The 22,610-nt window shown below is 41.8% G+C and overlaps 10 non-coding genes across 10 annotated transcripts; all 10 read left to right on the top strand.

Annotated features, from left to right (window-relative positions):
• The first annotated feature begins 599 nt into the window (after positions 1–599).
• Positions 600–671, top strand: Trnae-uuc (transfer RNA glutamic acid (anticodon UUC)). The gene has a single exon. It is a non-coding gene; the product is annotated as a tRNA-Glu (tRNA).
• Positions 672–1,405: 734 nt separating this feature from the next.
• Positions 1,406–1,477, top strand: Trnae-uuc (transfer RNA glutamic acid (anticodon UUC)). The gene has a single exon. It is a non-coding gene; the product is annotated as a tRNA-Glu (tRNA).
• Positions 1,478–2,211: 734 nt separating this feature from the next.
• On the top strand, positions 2,212–2,283 carry Trnae-uuc (transfer RNA glutamic acid (anticodon UUC)). The gene has a single exon. It is a non-coding gene; the product is annotated as a tRNA-Glu (tRNA).
• Positions 2,284–4,013: 1,730 nt separating this feature from the next.
• Trnae-uuc (transfer RNA glutamic acid (anticodon UUC)) lies at positions 4,014–4,085 on the top strand. Its single transcript has one exon. It is a non-coding gene; the product is annotated as a tRNA-Glu (tRNA).
• Positions 4,086–6,431: 2,346 nt separating this feature from the next.
• Positions 6,432–6,503, top strand: Trnae-uuc (transfer RNA glutamic acid (anticodon UUC)). Its single transcript has one exon. It is a non-coding gene; the product is annotated as a tRNA-Glu (tRNA).
• A 4,147-nt stretch (positions 6,504–10,650) lies between these two features.
• On the top strand, positions 10,651–10,722 carry Trnae-uuc (transfer RNA glutamic acid (anticodon UUC)). The gene has a single exon. It is a non-coding gene; the product is annotated as a tRNA-Glu (tRNA).
• An 8,788-nt stretch (positions 10,723–19,510) lies between these two features.
• Positions 19,511–19,582, top strand: Trnae-uuc (transfer RNA glutamic acid (anticodon UUC)). The gene has a single exon. It is a non-coding gene; the product is annotated as a tRNA-Glu (tRNA).
• A 723-nt stretch (positions 19,583–20,305) lies between these two features.
• Positions 20,306–20,377, top strand: Trnae-uuc (transfer RNA glutamic acid (anticodon UUC)). The gene has a single exon. It is a non-coding gene; the product is annotated as a tRNA-Glu (tRNA).
• Positions 20,378–21,100: 723 nt separating this feature from the next.
• Trnae-uuc (transfer RNA glutamic acid (anticodon UUC)) lies at positions 21,101–21,172 on the top strand. The gene has a single exon. It is a non-coding gene; the product is annotated as a tRNA-Glu (tRNA).
• A 723-nt stretch (positions 21,173–21,895) lies between these two features.
• Trnae-uuc (transfer RNA glutamic acid (anticodon UUC)) lies at positions 21,896–21,967 on the top strand. Its single transcript has one exon. It is a non-coding gene; the product is annotated as a tRNA-Glu (tRNA).
• The last annotated feature ends 643 nt before the right edge of the window (positions 21,968–22,610 follow it).

Genomic DNA, 22,610 nt, shown 5'->3' with positions numbered 1-22,610 from the left:
TCTCACAAGAAAGTGAGTTCACATCAAGAAGTATACATATGTCATGTGTACAGTCAGAAGTAAAATACATGCATCTAAAGTCCTAGATTTATCTTCATGTACATCCCAGTGTCCACATCTTCCAATAAATACATCAGGTAAGCCAATGTGTCATTGCGCAAGACTATCCCACCCCTTACACAACAGTTGTTGAAACACACCACCAGACGTTTCCCTCGGCAAGGGCACATAACTTCCATCACATCAGTCACATCTTAAAGTGAGCCCTATCTCGTCAGTTCCGTCTCTGTGGCGCAATCGGTTAGCGCGTTCGGCTGTTAACCGAGAGGTTGGTGGTTCAAGCCCACCCAGGGACGCACTTGCTTTTTGTAAACATCAGTACTTGATATTTCGCTCTTTTGGATTTTACAGATGTTTGTAGTTGACGCAAATACATGCTACAATACGATATATCAGTTTAAACAAGTCTCTAACACACTTGATATACATGTATTCATTAATGTCAGGTCGTCATTCTCATGCACAAGAACTCTGTGCACAAAGACGGCAGGAATACAGCCAGCATTCAGTCCTTTACCATTGCCTGTAAAATATCAGCTTCCAATGTGGTCTAGTGGTTAGGATTCCTGGCTTTCACCCAGGCGGCCCGGGTTCGATTCCCGGCATTGGAACAAATTCTTTTACCATCTGACAAGAAATTGAGTTCAATTTCAAGAAGTATATATTAGTCACGTGCAAAGACAAAAGTAAAAGGCATGCATTTTACGTCATAGGAACAAATTCCTGGCTTTGGAACAATTAATTCATCTCACAAGAAAGTGAGTTCACATCAAGAAGTATACATATGTCATGTGTACAGTCAGAAGTAAAATACATGCATCTAAAGTCCTAGATTTATCTTCATGTACATCCCAGTGTCCACATCTTCCAATAAATACATCAGGTAAGCCAATGTGTCATTGCGCAAGACTATCCCACCCCTTACACAACAGTTGTTGAAACACACCACCAGACGTTTCCCTCGGCAAGGGCACATAACTTCCATCACATCAGTCACATCTTAAAGTGAGCCCTATCTCGTCAGTTCCGTCTCTGTGGCGCAATCGGTTAGCGCGTTCGGCTGTTAACCGAGAGGTTGGTGGTTCAAGCCCACCCAGGGACGCACTTGCTTTTTGTAAACATCAGTACTTGATATTTCGCTCTTTTGGATTTTACAGATGTTTGTAGTTGACGCAAATACATGCTACAATACGATATATCAGTTTAAACAAGTCTCTAACACACTTGATATACATGTATTCATTAATGTCAGGTCGTCATTCTCATGCACAAGAACTCTGTGCACAAAGACGGCAGGAATACAGCCAGCATTCAGTCCTTTACCATTGCCTGTAAAATATCAGCTTCCAATGTGGTCTAGTGGTTAGGATTCCTGGCTTTCACCCAGGCGGCCCGGGTTCGATTCCCGGCATTGGAACAAATTCTTTTACCATCTGACAAGAAATTGAGTTCAATTTCAAGAAGTATATATTAGTCACGTGCAAAGACAAAAGTAAAAGGCATGCATTTTACGTCATAGGAACAAATTCCTGGCTTTGGAACAATTAATTCATCTCACAAGAAAGTGAGTTCACATCAAGAAGTATACATATGTCATGTGTACAGTCAGAAGTAAAATACATGCATCTAAAGTCCTAGATTTATCTTCATGTACATCCCAGTGTCCACATCTTCCAATAAATACATCAGGTAAGCCAATGTGTCATTGCGCAAGACTATCCCACCCCTTACACAACAGTTGTTGAAACACACCACCAGACGTTTCCCTCGGCAAGGGCACATAACTTCCATCACATCAGTCACATCTTAAAGTGAGCCCTATCTCGTCAGTTCCGTCTCTGTGGCGCAATCGGTTAGCGCGTTCGGCTGTTAACCGAGAGGTTGGTGGTTCAAGCCCACCCAGGGACGCACTTGCTTTTTGTAAACATCAGTACTTGATATTTCGCTCTTTTGGATTTTACAGATGTTTGTAGTTGACGCAAATACATGCTACAATACGATATATCAGTTTAAACAAGTCTCTAACACACTTGATATACATGTATTCATTAATGTCAGGTCGTCATTCTCATGCACAAGAACTCTGTGCACAAAGACGGCAGGAATACAGCCAGCATTCAGTCCTTTACCATTGCCTGTAAAATATCAGCTTCCAATGTGGTCTAGTGGTTAGGATTCCTGGCTTTCACCCAGGCGGCCCGGGTTCGATTCCCGGCATTGGAACAAATTCTTTTACCATCTGACAAGAAATTGAGTTCAATTTCAAGAAGTATATATTAGTCACGTGCAAAGACAAAAGTAAAAGGCATGCATTTTACGTCATAGGAACAAATTCCTGGCTTTGGAACAATTAATTCATCTCACAAGAAAGTGAGTTCACATCAAGAAGTATACATATGTCATGTGTACAGTCAGAAGTAAAATACATGCATCTAAAGTCCTAGATTTATCTTCATGTACATCCCAGTGTCCACATCTTCCAATAAATACATCAGGTAAGCCAATGTGTCATTGCGCAAGACTATCCCACCCCTTACACAACAGTTGTTGAAACACACCACCAGACGTTTCCCTCGGCAAGGGCACATAACTTCCATCACATCAGTCACATCTTAAAGTGAGCCCCATCTCGTCAGTTCCGTCTCTGTGGCGCAATCGGTTAGCGCGTTCGGCTGTTAACCGAAAGGTTGGTGGTTCAAGCCCACCCAGGGACGCACTTGCTTTTTGTAAACATCAGTACTTGATATTTCGCTCTTTTGGATTTTACAGATGTTTGTAGTTGACGCAAATACATGCTACAATACGATATATCAGTTTAAACAAGTCTCTAACACACTTGATATACATGTATTCATTAATGTCAGGTCGTCATTCTCATGCACAAGAACTCTGTGCACAAAGACGGCAGGAATACAGCCAGCATTCAGTCCTTTACCATTGCCTGTAAAATATCAGCTTCCAATGTGGTCTAGTGGTTAGGATTCCTGGCTTTCACCCAGGCGGCCCGGGTTCCATTCCCGGCATTGGAACAAATTCTTTTACCATCTGACAAGAAATTGAGTTCAATTTCAAGAAGTATATATTAGTCACGTGCAAAGTCAAAAGTAAAAGGCATGCATTTTACGTCATAGGAACAAATTCCTGGCTTTGGAACAATTAATTCATCTCACAAGAAAGTGAGTTCACATCAAGAAGTATACATATGTCATGCGTACAGTCAGAAGTAAAATACATGCATCTAAAGTCCTAGATTTATCTTCATGTACATCCCAGTGTCCACATCTTCCAATAAATACATCAGGTAAGCCAATGTGTCATTGCGCAAGACTATCCCACCCCTTACACAACAGTTGTAGTAGTATAGGGAATGGGGGTTCTGGACCACTTCACATATAGAGTGTGCTAAAGCTAAGCAAAAGCTAAGCAAAAGCTAAACAAAGCTAAGGAAATTAGCTTTGCTTAGCTTTTGCTTAGCTTTTGCTTAGCTTTAGCACACTCTATATGTGAAGTGGTCCAGAACCCCCATTCCCTATACTACTGTTGTTGAAACACACCACCAGACGTTTCCCTCGGCAAGGGCACATAACTTCCACCATATCAGTCACATCTTAAAGTGAGCCCCATCTCGTCAGTTCCGTCTCTGTGGCGCAATCGGTTAGCGCGTTCGGCTGTTAACCGAAAGGTTGGTGGTTCAAGCCCACCCAGGGACGCACTTGCTTTTTGTAAACATCAGTACTTGATATTTCGCTCTTTTGGATTTTACAGATGTTTGTAGTTGACGCAAATACATGCTACAATACGATATATCAGTTTAAACAAGTCTCTAACACACTTGATATACATGTATTCATTAATGTCAGGTCGTCATTCTCATGCACAAGAACTCTGTGCACAAAGACGGCAGGAATACAGCCAGCATTCAGTCCTTTACCATTGCCTGTAAAATATCAGCTTCCAATGTGGTCTAGTGGTTAGGATTCCTGGCTTTCACCCAGGCGGCCCGGGTTCGATTCCCGGCATTGGAACAAATTCTTTTACCATCTGACAAGAAATTGACTTCAATTTCAAGAAGTATATATTAGTCACGTGCAAAGTCAAAAGTAAAAGGCATGCATTTTACGTCATAGGAACAAATTCCTGGCTTTGGAACAATTAATTCATCTCACAAGAAAGTGAGTTCACATCAAGAAGTATACATATGTCATGTGTACAGTCAGAAGTAAAATACATGCATCTAAAGTCCTAGATTTATCTTCATGTACATCCCAGTGTCCACATCTTCCAATAAATACATCAGGTAAGCCAATGTGTCATTGCGCAAGACTATCCCACCCCTTACACAACAGTTGTTGAAACACACCACCAGACGTTTCCCTCGGCAAGGGCACATAACTTCCATCACATCAGTCACATCTTAAAGTGAGCCCCATCTCGTCAGTTCCGTCTCTGTGGCGCAATCGGTTAGCGCGTTCGGCTGTTAACCGAAAGGTTGGTGGTTCAAGCCCACCCAGGCACGCACTTGCTTTTTGTAAACATCAGTACTTGATATTTCGCTCTTTTGGATTTTACAGATGTTTGTAGTTGACGCAAATACATGCTACAATACGATATATCAGTTTAAACAAGTCTCTAACACACTTGATATACATGTATTCATTAATGTCAGGTCGTCATTCTCATGCACAAGAACTCTGTGCACAAAGACGGCAGGAATACAGCCAGCATTCAGTCCTTTACCACTGCCTGTAGAATATCAGCTTCCAATGTGGTCTAGTGGTTAGGATTCCTGGCTTTCACCCAGGCGGCCCGGGTTCCATTCCCGCCATTGGAACAAATTCTTTTACCATCTGACAAGAAATTGACTTCAATTTCAAGAAATATATATTAGTCACGTGCAAAGTCAAAAGTAAAAGGCATGCATTTTACGTCATAGGAACAAATTCCTGGCTTTGGAACAATTAATTCATCTCACAAGAAAGTGAGTTCACATCAAGAAGTATACATATGTCATGTGTACAGTCAGAAGTAAAATACATGCATCTAAAGTCCTAGATTTATCTTCATGTACATCCCAGTGTCCACATCTTCCAATAAATACATCAGGTAAGCCAATGTGTCATTGCGCAAGACTATCCCACCCCTTACACAACAGTTGTTGAAACACACCACCAGACGTTTCCCTCGGCAAGGGCACATAACTTCCATCACATCAGTCACATCTTAAAGTGAGCCCTATCTCGTCAGTTCCGTCTCTGTGGCGCAATCGGTTAGCGCGTTCGGCTGTTAACCGAGAGGTTGGTGGTTCAAGCCCACCCAGGGACGCACTTGCTTTTTGTAAACATCAGTACTTGATATTTCGCTCTTTTGGATTTTACAGATGTTTGTAGTTGACGCAAATACATGCTACAATACGATATATCAGTTTAAACAAGTCTCTAACACACTTGATATACATGTATTCATTAATGTCAGGTCGTCATTCTCATGCACAAGAACTCTGTGCACAAAGACGGCAGGAATACAGCCAGCATTCAGTCCTTTACCATTGCCTGTAAAATATCAGCTTCCAATGTGGTCTAGTGGTTAGGATTCCTGGCTTTCACCCAGGCGGCCCGGGTTCCATTCCCGGCATTGGAACAAATTCTTTTACCATCTGACAAGAAATTGAGTTCAATTTCAAGAAGTATATATTAGTCACGTGCAAAGACAAAAGTAAAAGGCATGCATTTTACGTCATAGGAACAAATTCCTGGCTTTGGAACAATTAATTCATCTCACAAGAAAGTGAGTTCACATCAAGAAGTATACATATGTCATGTGTACAGTCAGAAGTAAAATACATGCATCTAAAGTCCTAGATTTATCTTCATGTACATCCCAGTGTCCACATCTTCCAATAAATACATCAGGTAAGCCAATGTGTCATTGCGCAAGACTATCCCACCCCTTACACAACAGTTGTTGAAACACACCACCAGACGTTTCCCTCGGCAAGGGCACATAACTTCCATCACATCAGTCACATCTTAAAGTGAGCCCCATCTCGTCAGTTCCGTCTCTGTGGCGCAATCGGTTAGCGCGTTCGGCTGTTAACCGAAAGGTTGGTGGTTCAAGCCCACCCAGGGACGCACTTGCTTTTTGTAAACATCAGTACTTGATATTTCGCTCTTTTGGATTTTACAGATGTTTGTAGTTGACGCAAATACATGCTACAATACGATATATCAGTTTAAACAAGTCTCTAACACACTTGATATACATGTATTCATTAATGTCAGGTCGTCATTCTCATGCACAAGAACTCTGTGCACAAAGACGGCAGGAATACAGCCAGCATTCAGTCCTTTACCATTGCCTGTAAAATATCAGCTTCCAATGTGGTCTAGTGGTTAGGATTCCTGGCTTTCACCCAGGCGGCCCGGGTTCGATTCCCGGCATTGGAACAAATTCTTTTACCATCTGACAAGAAATTGAGTTCAATTTCAAGAAGTATATATTAGTCACGTGCAAAGTCAAAAGTAAAAGGCATGCATTTTACGTCATAGGAACAAATTCCTGGCTTTGGAACAATTAATTCATCTCACAAGAAAGTGAGTTCACATCAAGAAGTATACATATGTCATGCGTACAGTCAGAAGTAAAATACATGCATCTAAAGTCCTAGATTTATCTTCATGTACATCCCAGTGTCCACATCTTCCAATAAATACATCAGGTAAGCCAATGTGTCATTGCGCAAGACTATCCCACCCCTTACACAACAGTTGTAGTAGTATAGGGAATGGGGGTTCTGGACCACTTCACATATAGAGTGTGCTAAAGCTAAGCAAAAGCTAAGCAAAAGCTAAGCAAAGCTAAGGAAATTAGCTTTGCTTAGCTTTTGCTTAGCTTTTGCTTAGCTTTAGCACACTCTATATGTGAAGTGGTCCAGAACCCCCATTCCCTATACTACTGTTGTTGAAACACACCACCAGACGTTTCCCTCGGCAAGGGCACATAACTTCCACCATATCAGTCACATCTTAAAGTGAGCCCCATCTCGTCAGTTCCGTCTCTGTGGCGCAATCGGTTAGCGCGTTCGGCTGTTAACCGAAAGGTTGGTGGTTCAAGCCCACCCAGGGACGCACTTGCTTTTTGTAAACATCAGTACTTGATATTTCGCTCTTTTGGATTTTACAGATGTTTGTAGTTGACGCAAATACATGCTACAATACGATATATCAGTTTAAACAAGTCTCTAACACACTTGATATACATGTATTCATTAATGTCAGGTCGTCATTCTCATGCACAAGAACTCTGTGCACAAAGACGGCAGGAATACAGCCAGCATTCAGTCCTTTAACATTGCCTGTAAAATATCAGCTTCCAATGTGGTCTAGTGGTTAGGATTCCTGGCTTTCACCCAGGCGGCCCGGTTTCGATTCCCGGCATTGGAACAAATTCTTTTACCATCTGACAAGAAATTGAGTTCAATTTCAAGAAGTATATATTAGTCACGTGCAAAGTCAAAAGTAAAAGGCATGCATTTTACGTCATAGGAACAAATTCCTGGCTTTGGAACAATTAATTCATCTCACAAGAAAGTGAGTTCACATCAAGAAGTATACATATGTCATGCGTACAGTCAGAAGTAAAATACATGCATCTAAAGTCCTAGATTTATCTTCATGTACATCCCAGTGTCCACATCTTCCAATAAATACATCAGGTAAGCCAATGTGTCATTGCGCAAGACTATCCCACCCCTTACACAACAGTTGTTGAAACACACCACCAGACGTTTCCCTCGGCAAGGGCACATAACTTCCACCACATCAGTCACAACTTAAAGTGAGCCCCATCTCGTCAGTTCCGTCTCTGTGGCGCAATCGGTTAGCGCGTTCGGCTGTTAACCGAAAGGTTGGTGGTTCAAGCCCACCCAGGGACGCACTTGCTTTTTGTAAACATCAGTACTTGATATTTCGCTCTTTTGGATTTTACAGATGTTTGTAGTTGACGCAAATACATGCTACAATACGATATATCAGTTTAAACAAGTCTCTAACACACTTGATATACATGTATTCATTAATGTCAGGTCGTCATTCTCATGCACAAGAACTCTGTGCACAAAGACGGCAGGAATACAGCCAGCATTCAGTCCTTTAACATTGCCTGTAAAATATCAGCTTCCAATGTGGTCTAGTGGTTAGGATTCCTGGCTTTCACCCAGGCGGCCCGGTTCGATTCCCGGCATTGGAACAAATTCTTTTACCATCTGACAAGAAATTGAGTTCAATTTCAAGAAGTATATATTAGTCACGTGCAAAGTCAAAAGTAAAAGGCATGCATTTTACGTCATAGGAACAAATTCCTGGCTTTGGAACAATTAATTCATCTCACAAGAAAGTGAGTTCACATCAAGAAGTATACATTTGTCATGCGTACAGTCAGAAATAAAAGGCATGCGTTTTAAGTCCTAGATTTATCTTCATGTACATCCCAGTGTCCACATCTTCCAATACATACATCAGGTAAGCCAATGTGTCATTGCGCAAGACTATCCCACCCCTTACACAACAGTTGTTGAAACACACCACCAGACGTTTCCCTCGGCAAGGGCACACAACTTCCACCACATCAGTCACATCTTAAAGTGAGCCCCATCTCGTCAGTTCCGTCTCTGTGGCGCAATCGGTTAGCGCGTTCGGCTGTTAACAGAAAGGTTGGTGGTTCAAGCCCACCCAGGGACTCACTTGCTTTTTGTAAACATCAGTACTTGATATTTCGCTCTTTTGGATTTTACACATGTTTGTAGTTGACGCAAATACATGCTACAATACGATATATCAGTTTAAACAAGTCTCTAACACACTTGATATACATGTATTCATTAATGTCAGGTCGTCATTCTCATGCTCAAGAACTCTGTGCACAAAGACGGCAGGAATACAGCCAGCATTCAGTCCTTTAACATTGCCTGTAAAATATCAGCTTCCAATGTGGTCTAGTGGTTAGGATTCCTGGCTTTCACCCAGGCGGCCCGGGTTCCATTCCCGGCATTGGAACAAATTCTTTTACCATCTGACAAGAAATTGACTTCAATTTCAAGAAGTATATATTAGTCACGTGCAAAGTCAAAAGTAAAAGCCATGCATTTTACGTCATAGGAACAAATTCCTGGCTTTGGAACAATTAATTCATCTCACAAGAAAGTGAGTTCACATCAAGAAGTATACATATGTCATGCGTACAGTCAGAAGTAAAATACATGCATCTAAAGTCCTAGATTTATCTTCATGTACATCCCAGTGTCCACATCTTCCAATAAATACATCAGGTAAGCCAATGTGTCATTGCGCAAGACTATTCCACCCCTTACACAACAGTTGTTGAAACACACCACCAGACGTTTCCCTCGGCAAGGGCACATAACTTCCACCAAATCAGTCACATCTTAAAGTGAGCCCCATCTCGTCAGTTCCGTCTCTGTGGCGCAATCGGTTAGCGCGTTCGGCTGTTAACCGAAAGGTTGGTGGTTCAAGCCCACCCAGGGACGCACTTGCTTTTTGTAAACATCAGTACTTGATATTTCGCTCTTTTGGATTTTACAGATGTTTGTAGTTGACGCAAATACATGCTACAATACGATATATCAGTTTAAACAAGTCTCTAACACACTTGATATACATGTATTCATTAATGTCAGGTCGTCATTCTCATGCTCAAGAACTCTGTGCACAAAGACGGCAGGAATACAGCCAGCATTCAGTCCTTTACCATTGCCTGTAAAATATCAGCTTCCAATGTGGTCTAGTGGTTAGGATTCCTGGCTTTCACCCAGGCGGCCCGGGTTCCATTCCCGGCATTGGAACAAATTCTTTTACCATCTGACAAGAAATTGACTTCAATTTCAAGAAGTATATATTAGTCACGTGCAAAGTCAAAAGTAAAAGGCATGCAGTTTACGTCATAGGAACAAATTCCTGGCTTTGGAACAATTAATTCATCTCACAAGAAAGTGAGTTCACATCAAGAAGTATACATTTGTCATGCGTACAGTCAGAAGTAAAATACATGCATCTAAAGTCCTAGATTTATCTTCATGTACATCCCAGTGTCCACATCTTCCAATAAATACATCAGGTAAGCCAATGTGTCATTGCGCAAGACTATCCCACCCCTTACACAACAGTTGTTGAAACACACCACCAGACGTTTCCCTCGGCAAGGGCACATAACTTCCACCACATCAGTCACATCTTAAAGTGAGCCCCATCTCGTCAGTTCCGTCTCTGTGGCGCAATCGGTTAGCGCGTTCGGCTGTTAACGGAAAGGTTGGTGGTTCAAGCCCACCCAGGGACGCACTTGCTTTTTGTAAACATCAGTACTTGATATTTCGCTCTTTTGGATTTTACAGATGTTTGTAGTTGACGCAAATACATGCTACAATACGATATATCAGTTTAAACAAGTCTCTAACACACTTGATATACATGTATTCATTAAGGTCAGGTCGTCATTCTCATGCACAAGAACTCTGTGCACAAAGACGGCAGGAATACAGCCAGCATTCAGTCCTTTACCATTGCCTGTAAAATATCAGCTTCCAATGTGGTCTAGTGGTTAGGATTCCTGGCTTTCACCCAGGCGGCCCGGGTTCGATTCCCGGCATTGGAACAAATTCTTTTACCATCTGACAAGAAATTGAGTTCAATTTCAAGAAGTATATATTAGTCACGTGCAAAGTCAAAAGTAAAAGGCATGCAGTTTACGTCATAGGAACAAATTCTTGGCTTTGGAACAACTAATTCATCTCACAATAAAGTGAGTTCACATCAAGAAGTATACATATGTCATGCGTACAGTCAGAAGTAAAATACATGCATCTAAAGTCCTAGATTTATCTTCATGTACATCCCAGTGTCCACATCTTCCAATAAATACATCAGGTAAGCCAATGTGTCATTGCGCAAGACTATCCCACCCCTTACACAACAGTTGTTGAAACACACCACCAGACGTTTCCCTCGGCAAGGGCACATAACTTCCACCAAATCAGTCACATCTTAAAGTGAGCCCCATCTCGTCAGTTCCGTCTCTGTGGCGCAATCGGTTAGCGCGTTCGGCTGTTAACCGAAAGTTTGGTGGTTCAAGCCCACCCAGGGATGCACTTGCTTTTTGTAAACATCAGTACTTGATATTTCGCTCTTTTGGATTTTACAGATGTTTGTAGTTGACGCAAATACATGCTACAATACGATATATCAGTTTAAACAAGTCTCTATCACAGTTGATATACAAAGTCATGTATTCATTAATGTCAGGTCGTCATTCTCATGCACAAGAACTCTGTGCACAAAGACGGCAGGAATACAGCCAGCATTCAGTCCTTTACCATTGCCTGTAAAATATCAGCTTCCAATGTGGTCTAGTGGTTGGGATTCCTGGCTTTCACCCAGGCGGCCCGGGTTCCATTCCCGGCATTGGAACAAATTCTTTTACCATCTGACAAGAAATTGAGTTCAATTTCAAGAAGTATATATTAGTCACGTGCAAAGTCAAAAGTAAAAGGCATGCATATTACGTCATAGGAACAAATTCTTGGCTTTGGAACAATTAATTCATCTCACAAGAAAGTGAGTTCACATCAAGAAGTATACATTTGTCATGCGTACAGCCAGAAGTAAAATACATGCATCTAAAGTCCTAGATTTATCTTCATGTACATCCCAGTGTCCACATCTTCCAATAAATACATCAGGTAAGCCAATGTGTCATTGCGCAAGACTATCCCACCCCTTACACAACAGTTGTTGAAACACACCACCAGACGTTTCCCTCGGCAAGGGCACATAACTTCCACCAAATCAGTCACATCTTAAAGTGAGCCCCATCTCGTCAGTTCCGTCTCTGTGGCGCAATCGGTTAGCGCGTTCGGCTGTTAACCGAAAGGTTGGTGGTTCAAGCCCACCCAGGGACTCACTTGCTTTTTGTAAACATCAGAACGTGATATTTCGCTCTTTTGGATTTTACAGATGTTTGTAGTTGACGCAAATACATGCTACAATACGATATATCAGTTTAAACAAGTCTCTAACACACTTGATATACATGTATTCATTAATGTCAGGTCGTCATTCTCATGCACAAGAACTCTGTGCACAAAGACGGCAGGAATACAGCCAGCATTCAGTCCTTTAACATTGCCTGTAAAATATCAGCTTCCAATGTGGTCTAGTGGTTAGGATTCCTGGCTTTCACCCAGGCGGCCCGGGTTCCATTCCCGGCATTGGAACAAATTCTTTTACCATCTGACAAGAAATTGACTTCAATTTCAAGAAGTATATATTAGTCACGTGCAAAGTCAAAAGTAAAAGGCATGCAGTTTACGTCATAGGAACAAATTCCTGGCTTTGGAACAATTAATTCATCTCACAAGAAAGTGAGTTCACATCAAGAAGTATACATTTGTCATGCGTACAGTCAGAAGTAAAATACATGCATCTAAAGTCCTAGATTTATCTTCATGTACATCCCAGTGTCCACATCTTCCAATAAATACATCAGGTAAGCCAATGTGTCATTGCGCAAGACTATCCCACCCCTTACACAACAGTTGTTGAAACACACCACCAGACGTTTCCCTCGGCAAGGGCACATAACTTCCACCACATCAGTCACATCTTAAAGTGAGCCCCATCTCGTCAGTTCCGTCTCTGTGGCGCAATCGGTTAGCGCGTTCGGCTGTTAACAGAAAGGTTGGTGGTTCAAGCCCACCCAGGGACGCACTTGCTTTTTGTAAACATCAGTACTTGATATTTCGCTCTTTTGGATTTTACAGATGTTTGTAGTTGACGCAAATACATGCTACAATACGATATATCAGTTTAAACAAGTCTCTAACACACTTGATATACATGTATTCATTGAGGTCAGGTCGTCATTCTCATGCACAAGAACTCTGTGCACAAAGACGGCAGGAATACAGCCAGCATTCAGTCCTTTAACATTGCCTGTAAAATATCAGCTTCCAATGTGGTCTAGTGGTTAGGATTCCTGGCTTTCACCCAGGCGGCCCGGGTTCCATTCCCGGCATTGGAACAAATTCTTTTACCATCTGACAAGAAATTGAGTTCAATTTCAAGAAGTATATATTAGTCACGTGCAAAGTCAAAAGTAAAAGGCATGCAGTTTACGTCATAGGAACAAATTCTTGGCTTTGGAACAATTAATTCATCTCACAAGAAAGTGAGTTCACATCAAGAAGTATACATATGTCATGCGTACAGTCAGAAGTAAAATACATGCATCTAAAGTCCTAGATTTATCTTCATGTACATCCCAGTGTCCACATCTTCCAATAAATACATCAGGTAAGCCAATGTGTCATTGCGCAAGACTATCCCACCCCTTACACAACAGTTGTTGAAACACACCACCAGACGTTTCTCTCGGCAAGGGCACATAACTTCCACCACATCAGTCACATCTTAAAGTGAGCCCCATCTCGTCAGTTCCGTCTCTGTGGCGCAATCGGTTAGCGCGTTCGGCTGTTAACCGAAAGGTTGGTGGTTCAAGCCCACCCAGGGACTCACTTGCTTTTTGTAAACATCAGTACTTGATATTTCGCTCTTTTGGATTTTACAGATGTTTGTAGTTGACGCAAATACATGCTACAATACGATATATCAGTTTAAACAAGTCTCTAACACACTTGATATACATGTATTCATTAAGGTCAGGTCGTCATTCTCATGCACAAGAACTCTGTGCACAAAGACGGCAGGAATACAGCCAGCATTCAGTCCTTTACCATTGCCTGTAAAATATCAGCTTCCAATGTGGTCTAGTGGTTAGGATTCCTGGCTTTCACCCAGGCGGCCCGGGTTCCATTCCCGGCATTGGAACAAATTCTTTTACCATCTGACAAGAAATTGACTTCAATTTCAAGAAGTATATATTAGTCACGTGCAAAGTCAAAAGTAAAAGGCATGCAGTTTACGTCATAGGAACAAATTCCTGGCTTTGGAACAATTAATTCATCTCACAAGAAAGTGAGTTCAAATCAAGAAGTATACATATGTCATGCGTACAGTCAGAAGTAAAATACATGCATCTAAAGTCCTAGATTTATCTTCATGTACATCCCAGTGTCCACATCTTCCAATAAATACATCAGGTAAGCCAATGTGTCATTGCGCAAGACTATCCCACCCCTTACACAACAGTTGTTGAAACACACCACCAGACGTTTCTCTCGGCAAGGGCACATAACTTCCACCACATCAGTCACATCTTAAAGTGAGCCCCATCTCGTCAGTTCCGTCTCTGTGGCGCAATCGGTTAGCGCGTTCGGCTGTTAACCGAAAGGTTGGTGGTTCAAGCCCACCCAGGGACTCACTTGCTTTTTGTAAACATCAGTACTTGATATTTCGCTCTTTTGGATTTTACAGATGTTTGTAGTTGACGCAAATACATGCTACAATACGATATATCAGTTTAAACAAGTCTCTAACACACTTGATATACATGTATTCATTAAGGTCAGGTCGTCATTCTCATGCACAAGAACTCTGTGCACAAAGACGGCAGGAATACAGCCAGCATTCAGTCCTTTAACATTGCCTGTAAAATATCAGCTTCCAATGTGGTCTAGTGGTTAGGATTCCTGGCTTTCACCCAGGCGGCCCGGGTTCCATTCCCGGCATTGGAACAAATTCTTTTACCATCTGACAAGAAATTGACTTCAATTTCAAGAAGTATATATTAGTCACGTGCAAAGTCAAAAGTAAAAGGCATGCAGTTTACGTCATAGGAACAAATTCCTGGCTTTGGAACAATTAATTCATCTCACAATAAAGTGAGTTCAAATCAAGAAGTATACATTTGTCATGCGTACAGTCAGAAGTAAAATACATGCAACTAAAGTCCTAGATTTATCTTCATGTACATCCCAGTGTCCACATCTTCCAATAAATACATCAGGTAAGCCAATGTGTCATTGCGCAAGACTATCCCACCCCTTACACAACAGTTGTTGAAACACACCACCAGACGTTTCCCTCGGCAAGGGCACATAACTTCCACCACATCAGTCACATCTTAAAGTGAGCCCCATCTCGTCAGTTCCGTCTCTGTGGCGCAATCGGTTAGCGCGTTCGGCTGTTAACCGAAAGGTTGGTGGTTCAAGCCCACCCAGGGACGCACTTGCTTTCTGTAAACATCAGTACTTGATATTTCGCTCTTTTGGATTTTACAGATGTTTGTAGTTGACGCAAATACATGCTACAATACGATATATCAGTTTAAACAAGTCTCTAACACACTTGATATACATGTATTCATTAAGGTCAGGTCGTCATTCTCATGCACAAGAACTCTGTGCACAAAGACGGCAGGAATACAACCAGCATTCAGTCCTTTACCATTGCCTGTAAAATATCAGCTTCCAATGTGGTCTAGTGGTTAGGATTCCTGGCTTTCACCCAGGCGGCCCGGGTTCCATTCCCGGCATTGGAACAAATTCTTTTACCATCTGACAAGAAATTGACTTCAATTTCAAGAAGTATATATTAGTCACGTGCAAAGTCAAAAGTAAAAGGCATGCATTTTACGTCATAGGAACAAATTCCTGGCTTTGGAACAATTAATTCATCTCACAAGAATGTGAGTTCACATCAAGAAGTATACATATGTCATGTGTACAGTCAGAAGTAAAATACATGCATCTAAAGTCCTAGATTTATCTTCATGTACATCCCAGTGTCCACATCTTCCAATAAATACATCAGGTAAGCCAATGTGTCATTGCGCAAGACTATCCCACCCCTTACACAACAGTTGTTGAAACACACCACCAGACGTTTCCCTCGGCAAGGGCACATAACTTCCACCACATCAGTCACATCTTAAAGTGAGCCCCATCTCGTCAGTTCCGTCTCTGTGGCGCAATCGATTAGCGCGTTCGGCTGTTAACCGAAAGGTTGGTGGTTCAAGCCCACCCAGGGACGCACTTGCTTTTTGTAAACATCAGTACTTGATATTTCGCTCTTTTGGATTTTACAGATGTTTGTAGTTGACGCAAATACATGCTACAATACGATATATCAGTTTAAACAAGTCTCTAACACACTTGATATACATGTATTCATTAAGGTCAGGTCGTCATTCTCATGCACAAGAACTCTGTGCACAAAGACGGCAGGAATACAGCCAGCATTCAGTCCTTCAACATTGCCTGTAAAATATCAGCTTCCAATGTGGTCTAGTGGTTAGGATTCCTGGCTTTCACCCAGGCGGCCCGGGTTCCATTCCCGGCATTGGAACAAATTCTTTTACCATCTGACAAGAAATTGAGTTCAATTTCAAGAAGTATATATTAGTCACGTGCAAAGTCAAAAGTAAAAGGCATGCATTTTACGTCATAGGAACAAATTCCTGGCTTTGGAACAATTAATTCATCTCACAAGAAAGTGAGTTCACATCAAGAAGTATACATATGTCATGTGTACAGTCAGAAGTAAAATACATGCATCTAAAGTCCTAGATTTATCTTCATGTACATCCCAGTGTCCACATCTTCCAATAAATACATCAGGTAAGGCAATGTGTCATTGCGCAAGACTATCCCACCCCTTACACAACAGTTGTTGAAACACACCACCAGACGTTTCCCTCGGCAAGGGCACATAACTTCCACCACATCAGTCACATCTTAAAGTGAGCCCCATCTCGTCAGTTCCGTCTCTGTGGCGCAATCGGTTAGCGCGTTCGGCTGTTAACCGAAAGGTTGGTGGTTCAAGCCCACCCAGGGACGCCCTTGCTTTTTGTAAACATCAGTACTTGATATTTCGCTCTTTTGGATTTTACAGATGTTTGTAGTTGACGCAAATACATGCTACAATACGATATATCAGTTTAAACAAGTCTCTAACACACTTGATATACATGTATTCATTAAGGTCAGGTCGTCATTCTCATGCACAAGAACTCTGTGCACAAAGACGGCAGGAATACAGCCAGCATTCAGTCCTTCAACATTGCCTGTAAAATATCAGCTTCCAATGTGGTCTAGTGGTTAGGATTCCTGGCTTTCACCCAGGCGGCCCGGGTTCCATTCCCGGCATTGGAACAAATTCTTTTACCATCTGACAAGAAACTGAGTTCAATTTCAAGAAGTATATATTAGTCACGTGCAAAGTCAAAAGTAAAAGGCATGCAGTTTACGTCATAGGAACAAATTCCTGGCTTTGGAACAATTAATTCATCTCACAAGAAAGTGAGTTCACATCAAGAAGTATACATATGTCATGCGTACAGTCAGAAGTAAAATACATGCATCTAAAGTCCTAGATTTATCTTCATGTACATCCCAGTGTCCACATCTTCCAATAAATACATCAGGTAAGCCAATGTGTCATTGCGCAAGACTATCCCACCGCTTACACAACAGTTGTTGAAACACACCACCAGACGTTTCCCTCGGCAAGGGCACATAACTTCCACCACATCAGTCACATCTTAAAGTGAGCCCCATCTCGTCAGTTCCGTCTCTGTGGCGCAATCGGTTAGCGCGTTCGGCTGTTAACCGAAAGGTTGGTGGTTCAAGCCCACCCAGGGACGCACTTGCTTTTTGTAAACATCAGTACTTGATATTTCGCTCTTTTGGATTTTACAGATGTTTGTAGTTGACGCAAATACATGCTACAATACGATATATCAGTTTAAACAAGTCTCTAACACACTTGATATACATGTATTCATTAATGTCAGGTCGTCATTCTCATGCACAAGAACTCTGTGCACAAAGACGGCAGGAATACAGCCAGCATTCAGTCCTTCAACATTGCCTGTAAAATATCAGCTTCCAATGTGGTCTAGTGGTTAGGATTCCTGGCTTTCACCCAGGCGGCCCGGGTTCGATTCCCGGCACTGGAACAAATTCTTTTACCATCTGACAAGAAATTGAGTTCAATTTCAAGAAGTATATATTAGTCACGTGCAAAGTCAAAAGTAAAAGGCATGCATATTACGTCATAGGAATAAATTCCTGGCTTTGGAACAATTAATTCATCTCACAAGAAAGTGAGTTCACATCAAGAAGTATACATATGTCATGCGTACAGTCAGAAGTAAAATACATGCATCTAAAGTCCTAGATTTATCTTCATGTACATCCCAGTGTCCACATCTTCCAATAAATACATCAGGTAAGCCAATGTGTCATTGCGCAAGACTATCCCACCCCTTACACAACAGTTGTTGAAACACACCACCAGACGTTTCCCTCGGCAAGGGCACATAACTTCCACCACATCAGTCACATCTTAAAGTGAGCCCCATCTCGTCAGTTCCGTCTCTGTGGCGCAATCGGTTAGCGCGTTCGGCTGTTAACCGAAAGGTTGGTGGTTCAAGCCCACCCAGGGACGCACTTGCTTTTTGTAAACATCAGTACTTGATATTTCGCTCTTTTGGATTTTACAGATGTTTGTAGTTGACGCAAATACATGCTACAATACGATATATCAGTTTAAACAAGTCTCTAACACACTTGATATACATGTATTCATTAAGGTCAGGTCGTCATTCTCATGCACAAGAACTCTGTGCACAAAGACGGCAGGAATACAGCCAGCATTCAGTCCTTCAACATTGCCTGTAAAATATCAGCTTCCAATGTGGTCTAGTGGTTAGGATTCCTGGCTTTCACCCAGGCGGCCCGGGTTCCATTCCCGGCATTGGAACAAATTCTTTTACCATCTGACAAGAAATTGAGTTCAATTTCAAGAAGTATATATTAGTCACGTGCAAAGTCAAAAGTAAAAGGCATGCATATTACGTCATAGGAATAAATTCCTGGCTTTGGAACAATTAATTCATCTCACAAGAAAGTGAGTTCACATCAAGAAGTATACATATGTCATGCGTACAGTCAGAAGTAAAATACATGCATCTAAAGTCCTAGATTTATCTTCATGTACATCCCAGTGTCCACATCTTCCAATACATACATCAGGTAAGCCAATGTGTCATTGTGCAAGACTATCCCACCCCTTACACAACAGTTGTTGAAACACACCACGAGAGCAAGGCACATAGCTTCCACCACATCAGTCACATCTTAAAGTGAGCCCCATCTCGTCAGTTCCGTCTCTGTGGCGCAATCGGTTAGCGCGTTCGGCTGTTAACCGAAAGGTTGGTGGTTCAAGCCCACCCAGGGACGCCCTTGCTTTTTGTAAACATCAGTACTTGATATTTCGCTCTTTTGGATTTTACAGATGTTTGTAGTTGACGCAAATACATGCTACAATACGATATATCAGTTTAAACAAGTCTCTAACACACTTGATATACATGTATTCATTAATGTCAGGTCGTCATTCTCATGCACAAGAACTCTGTGCACAAAGACGGCAGGAATACAGCCAGCATTCAGTCCTTCAACATTGCCTGTAAAATATCAGCTTCCAATGTGGTCTAGTGGTTAGGATTCCTGGCTTTCACCCAGGCGGCCCGGGTTCGATTCCCGGCATTGGAACAAATTCTTTTACCATCTGACAAGAAATTGAGTTCAATTTCAAGAAGTATATATTAGTCACGTGCAAAGTCAAAAGTAAAAGGCATGCATATTACGTCATAGGAATAAATTCCTGGCTTTGGAACAATTAATTCATCTCACAAGAAAGTGAGTTCACATCAAGAAGTATACATATGTCATGCGTACAGTCAGAAGTAAAATACATGCATCTAAAGTCCTAGATTTATCTTCATGTACATCCCAGTGTCCACATCTTCCAATACATACATCAGGTAAGCCAATGTGTCATTGTGCAAGACTATCCCACCCCTTACACAACAGTTGTTGAAACACACCACGAGAGCAAGGGCACATAGCTTCCACCACATCAGTCACATCTTAAAGTGAGCCCCATCTCGTCAGTTCCGTCTCTGTGGCGCAATCGATTAGCGCGTTCGGCTGTTAACAGAAAGGTTGGTGGTTCAAGCCCACCCAGGGACGCCCTTGCTTTTTGTAAACATCAGTACTTGATATTTCGCTCTTTTGGATTTTACAGATGTTTGTAGTTGACGCAAATACATGCTACAATACGATATATCAGTTTAAACAAGTCTCTAACACACTTGATATACATGTATTCATTAATGTCAGGTCGTCATTCTCATGCACAAGAACTCTGTGCACAAAGACGGCAGGAATACAGCCAGCATTCAGTCCTTCAACATTGCCTGTAAAATATCAGCTTCCAATGTGGTCTAGTGGTTAGGATTCCTGGCTTTCACCCAGGCGGCCCGGGTTCGATTCCCGGCATTGGAACAAATTCTTTTACCATCTGACAAGAAATTGACATCAATTTCAAGAAGTATATATTAGTCACGTGCAAAGTCAAAAGTAAAAGGCATGCATATTACGTCATAGGAATAAATTCCTGGCTTTGGAACAATTAATTCATCTCACAAGAAAGTGAGTTCACATCAAGAAGTATACATATGTCATGCGTACAGTCAGAAGTAAAATACATGCATCTAAAGTCCTAGATTTATCTTCATGTACATCCCAGTGTCCACATCTTCCAATACATACATCAGGTAAGCCAATGTGTCATTGTGCAAGACTATCCCACCCCTTACACAACAGTTGTTGAAACACACCACGAGAGCAAGGGCACATAGCTTCCACCACATCAGTCACATCTTAAAGTGAGCCCCATCTCGTCAGTTCCGTCTCTGTGGCGCAATCGATTAGCGCGTTCGGCTGTTAACAGAAAGGTTGGTGGTTCAAGCCCACCCAGGGACGCCCTTGCTTTTTGTAAACATCAGTACTTGATATTTCGCTCTTTTGGATTTTACAGATGTTTGTAGTTGACGCAAATACATGCTACAATACGATATATCAGTTTAAACAAGTCTCTAACACACTTGATATACATGTATTCATTAATGTCAGGTCGTCATTCTCATGCACAAGAACTCTGTGCACAAAGACGGCAGGAATACAGCCAGCATTCAGTCCTTCAACATTGCCTGTAAAATATCAGCTTCCAATGTGGTCTAGTGGTTAGGATTCCTGGCTTTCACCCAGGCGGCCCGGGTTCGATTCCCGGCATTGGAACAAATTCTTTTACCATCTGACAAGAAATTGACTTCAATTTCAAGAAGTATATATTAGTCACGTGCAAAGTCAAAAGTAAAAGGCATGCATATTACGTCATAGGAATAAATTCCTGGCTTTGGAACAATTAATTCATCTCACAAGAAAGTGAGTTCACATCAAGAAGTATACATATGTCATGCGTACAGTCAGAAGTAAAATACATGCATCTAAAGTCCTAGATTTATCTTCATGTACATCCCAGTGTCCACATCTTCCAATACATACATCAGGTAAGCCAATGTGTCATTGTGCAAGACTATCCCACCCCTTACACAACAGTTGTTGAAACACACCACGAGAGCAAGGGCACATAGCTTCCACCACATCAGTCACATCTTAAAGTGAGCCCCATCTCGTCAGTTCCGTCTCTGTGGCGCAATCGATTAGCGCGTTCGGCTGTTAACAGAAAGGTTGGTGGTTCAAGCCCACCCAGGGACGCCCTTGCTTTTTGTAAACATCAGTACTTGATATTTCGCTCTTTTGGATTTTACAGATGTTTGTAGTTGACGCAAATACATGCTACAATACGATATATCAGTTTAAACAAGTCTCTAACACACTTGATATACATGTATTCATTAATGTCAGGTCGTCATTCTCATGCACAAGAACTCTGTGCACAAAGACGGCAGGAATACAGCCAGCATTCAGTCCTTCAACATTGCCTGTAAAATATCAGCTTCCAATGTGGTCTAGTGGTTAGGATTCCTGGCTTTCACCCAGGCGGCCCGGGTTCGATTCCCGGCATTGGAACAAATTCTTTTACCATCTGACAAGAAATTGACTTCAATTTCAAGAAGTATATATTAGTCACGTGCAAAGTCAAAAGTAAAAGGCATGCATATTACGTCATAGGAATAAATTCCTGGCTTTGGAACAATTAATTCATCTCACAAGAAAGTGAGTTCACATCAAGAAGTATACATATGTCATGCGTACAGTCAGAAGTAAAATACATGCATCTAAAGTCCTAGATTTATCTTCATGTACATCCCAGTGTCCACATCTTCCAATACATACATCAGGTAAGCCAATGTGTCATTGTGCAAGACTATCCCACCCCTTACACAACAGTTGTTGAAACACACCACGAGAGCAAGGGCACATAGCTTCCACCACATCAGTCACATCTTAAAGTGAGCCCCATCTCGTCAGTTCCGTCTCTGTGGTGCAATCGGTTAGCGCGTTCGGCTGTTAACCGAAAGGTTGGTGGTTCAAGCCCACCCAGGGACGCACTTGCTTTTTGTAAACATCAGTACTTGATATTTCGCTCTTTTGGATTTTACAGATGTTTGTAGTTGACGCAAATACATGCTACAATACGATATATCAGTTTAAACAAGTCTCTAACACACTTGATATACATGTATTCATTAATGTCAGGTCGTCATTCTCA

The sequence above is a fragment of the Haliotis asinina genome, chromosome 3 (assembly GCF_037392515.1).
Source record: "Haliotis asinina isolate JCU_RB_2024 chromosome 3, JCU_Hal_asi_v2, whole genome shotgun sequence".
In the NCBI taxonomy this organism is placed as follows: Eukaryota; Metazoa; Mollusca; class Gastropoda; order Lepetellida; family Haliotidae; genus Haliotis; species Haliotis asinina.
The sequence above is the reverse complement of the archived record's forward strand: the minus strand, read 5'-3'. Positions and strand labels throughout refer to the sequence as shown.